Source organism: Rhinopithecus bieti, unplaced genomic scaffold (genome assembly GCF_001698545.2).
Source record: "Rhinopithecus bieti isolate Rb0 unplaced genomic scaffold, ASM169854v2 scaffold_78508, whole genome shotgun sequence".
Lineage (NCBI taxonomy): Eukaryota > Metazoa > Chordata > Mammalia > Primates > Cercopithecidae > Rhinopithecus > Rhinopithecus bieti.
In genome coordinates, this window is record NW_016829854.1 from 105746 (window position 1) to 109806 (window position 4061).

Consider the following 4061-nt stretch of genomic DNA (forward strand, 5'->3'; position numbering starts at 1 on the left):
AAAAAAAAAAAAAAAAAAAAAAAAAAAACGATATAAGTATGTTCATTTTCAGAGATTCATGCAATTTGTTCTCAGTAATTCTACTGTCCTCTTACAAACTATCTTTGGTTATATTATTAACTGTAATAATTAATCTCTATACCTTCATTATCATCTAATAAGTCATTACTTTGAAATCCCACAACTTACCTTGCACCACAAGAAATAAGAACACTTTGTTGTCTTGGTCTGCAGAGGTATTTTGTTCTAAATTTTTATTTTTTATAGCGATAAGGTCTCGCTTTGTTACCCAGCCTGGTTTTGAACTCCTGGCCTGCCTCAGTCTCCCAAAAGTGCTAGGAATACAGGAATGAGCCACCATTCCCATGGGGCCTTACAGAGCTATATTAACAACAGTCCTAACTGTCTAACAGAAGAAAGGACATGCTCTCCCTTAGGGAAAAAATAACACCTATTCTAGTCTCTATAGTTCTCTTAAATACAATTTCTGACAAATATACAATTTTAAAATTATAAGACATGCACAGAAGCAGGAAAATATAGCCCATAATCAAGAATAAAAACAATCAATTAGAAGCAGACCCAAAGATGGTGATACAGCTTGGATCTGTGTCCCCGCCCAAATTTCATGTTGAATTGTAATCCCCAGTGTTGAAGGTGGGGCCTGGTGAGAGGTGATTGGATCATGGAGGTGGATCCTTCATGAATGGTTTAGCACCATCCCTTTGGTATTGTTCTTGTGATAGAGTTCTCACAAGATCTGGTTGTTTAAAAGTATGTGGCACCACCTCGCTCTTCACTTCCCCCTGCTCTGACCATGTAAGACAGGCTTGCTTCTCCTTCACCTTCTGCCATGCTCAAAAGTTTCCTGAGGGCTCCTCAGAAACCTTCATGCTCCTTGTGCCATGAGTCAATTAAACCTCGTTTTTTTTTTTTTTTTTTTTTTTGAGATGAAGTCTCACTCCTGTTGCCCAGGCTGGAGTGCAGTGGAGTGATCTCGGCTCACTGCAACCTCCACCTCCCGGGTTCAAGCGGGACCTTCCTTCCTCAGCCTCCTATGTAGCTGGGATTACAGGCGTGCACCACCACACCTGACTAATTTTCATATTTTTAGTATAGACAGGGTTTCATCATGTTGGCCAGTCTGGTCTTGAACTCCTGACCTCAGGTGATCCACCCTCCTCGACTTCCCAAAGTGCTAGGATTACAGGCGTGAGCCACCATGCCTGGCCTAAACCTCTTTTCTTTATAAATTACCTGGTCTCAGGGTTTGTTTTAATACCAGTATGAGAACGAACTAACACAGATGGAGTAGTTGTTGGAATTAACAGACAACCTTAAAATAACTGTTATAAATATATTAAAGAAATTAGAAGAAAAGATTGATAAAATGAATGAAAGGATGAAGAATTTAAATACACAAATAGTGTATTATTTTCCACTGCTGCATTACAAAACCACTCCAGAACTTAGTAGACTAAAATAACAACTATTCGTTATTTTTCACAATTCAGCGCATTGATTAAGTAGTTCTTCTGATATTCTCAAGAGGTCATTCATGTTACTACATCTCTCTTCACATAGCCTCTCCACCTCAAAGAAGTTAACCTTGGCTTCTTCCAAGATGGCTGGGGCCAAGAGCCTCCCAAAGTGCTAGGAATACAGGAATGAGCCACCACTCCTGGCCTTGCAGAAGTATATTAACAACAGTCCTAACTGCCTAACAGAAGAAAGGATATGGTCTCCCTTAGGGAAAAAATAACACCTATTTTCATCTCTATAGTTCTCTTAAATACAATTTCTGACATATATGGGCAAACCTCAACATCTGGCATTTCTCAAATTTCTGTTTGTATTACATTTGCTGAAGTCCCACTGGCAAGTCACATGCCAGTCACTATGAAAGAGGACTACATAAGGGCATGAATACTAACAGCGTGATGGAAACTCTAAGAATAAATTGGGCCTTCTAAACTGAGACATACTAAAATTAAGAATGTATTGGATGGTAAGCCAGGCATGGTGGCACATGCCTGTAGTCCCAGCTACTTGGTAGGCTGAGGCAGGAGGATCTCTTATGCCCAGGAGTTTAAGTCTGTAGTATGCTGTGATCACGGCTGTGAATAGCCACATGTGCACTCCAGCCTGAGTAACACAGTGAGACCCCACCTCTTAAAAAAAAGGCATCTATTGGATGGGTTTAACAGCAGAAGACAGGGCATTGTAGAAGAATGAATCAGTGAACTCAGAGACAGATTAGAAAATATACAAACCAAAGCACAGAGAGAAAAAATGCAAAAGAAGCATAACAGAGCATGCGAGACTTATGGGACAATATCAAATGATCTAACATGTATATAATTAAATCCCAGAAGAAGAGATGGGAGACCAGGCACAGTGGCTCACACATGTAATCTCAGCACTTTGGGAGACTGAGGCAGGAGGATCACATGAGTCCAAGAGTTCAAGACCAGCTTGAACATCATAATGAGACCCCCCCCCCCTCTATTTTTTTTTTTTTTTCCGAGATGGGGTCTCACCGTGTTGGTCATGAACTCCTGGGCTCAAGTAATTTGGCCTGCCTCAGCCTCCTAAAATGCTGGGATTACAGGAATGAGCCACCATGCCCAACCCCCACCCGTCTCTATCAAAAAAAAAAAAATGTAAAGAGAGGAATGAGGAAGAATAAACATTTTTAAAAGATAATAGCTGAAATTTTTCCAAAATTGTTAAAAGACATCAGTCCACAAGAAGTTCAGTGAACTCCAAAGCAGCATAGACACAAAGAAAATCAAACCTGCTAGGCATGGTGGCTCAAGTCTGTAATTCCAGCACTTTGGGAGGCCGAGGCAAGCGGATCACCTGAGGTTAGGAGTTTGACACCAGCCTAGCCAACATGATGAAACCTCGTCTCTACTAATAATACAAAAATTAGCGGGGCATGGTGGCGCAGACCTGTAAGCCCAGCTACTAAGGAGGCTGTGGCAGGAGAATCGCTTGAACCTGGGAGGCCAGAGGTTGCTATGAGGCGAGATCCTGCCACTGCACTCCAGCCTGGGCGACAGAATGAAACTGTCTCAAAAAAAAGAAAAAAAAAGGAAAGGAAAGAAATCAAACCTAAACATATCATAGTTAAACTGCTAACAATTAAAAGAAAAAGTGCTTCTCAGTGCCTATGAATATTTCATGCAAAACATGTTCAAGAATTTATGGAAAAAGTTAGAAAACCTTATCGAAATACAATATAGAAAGCCTAAATTAATAGAGAAACATACCATGCTTATGAATTAGAAGTCTCAATATCTTAAAGATATCAATTCTATACTAATTATTCCCTAGATTCTATAAAATTCCAACAAGATTTGTTCATAACTTGTTCAAAATTGTGTATATGTAAACAAATATTTTGTTAGGGACATAAACATATTTAATAAAACTTTCAATAAACGCTAATGAGATAATAAGTACAAATTTAGGATAACAGTTACCTCTAAGAATATAGCAATAGGAAGGGGTAATGGTGATTTTTGTATCCGCCCAGTAGACAGTGAGGTGTTCTGGATGTGAGGTCCAAATTTGTCTTTGTGATAGCTGGTGTTATTGAGCCACCTGGAGGCAATATTGCTGCAGTTTAAATATTTAGGATCCTGGATGGGGAAGTAGGAGGGAAGGGCTGGATGAACCTTCCAGGATGTCAGCAGTGATTCCTGGCATCTTCCAGTTAATGGCAAAAAACTAAATGGGCAAAAAATGCATGGGAGATTGGCCTGTGAGAACACTGAGGACTTGGGGATGGATCTGCTATCTACATGTGCAAAAGGATTTGCTAATCTGGGAGTTCCTCTGAGATCTAGTCCTTGTCCATCTCTTTGGTTTCTTTTTTTTTTTTTATTTTTTTCTTTTTTTTTGAGACAGAGTCTCCCTCTGTCGCCCAGGCTGGAGTGCAGTGGTGCCATCTCAGCTCACTGCTGCAAGCTCCACCTCCCGGGTTGACGCCATTCTCCTGCCTCAGCCTCCTTAGCATCTGGGACTACAGGCACCTGCCACCACACCCGGCTAAT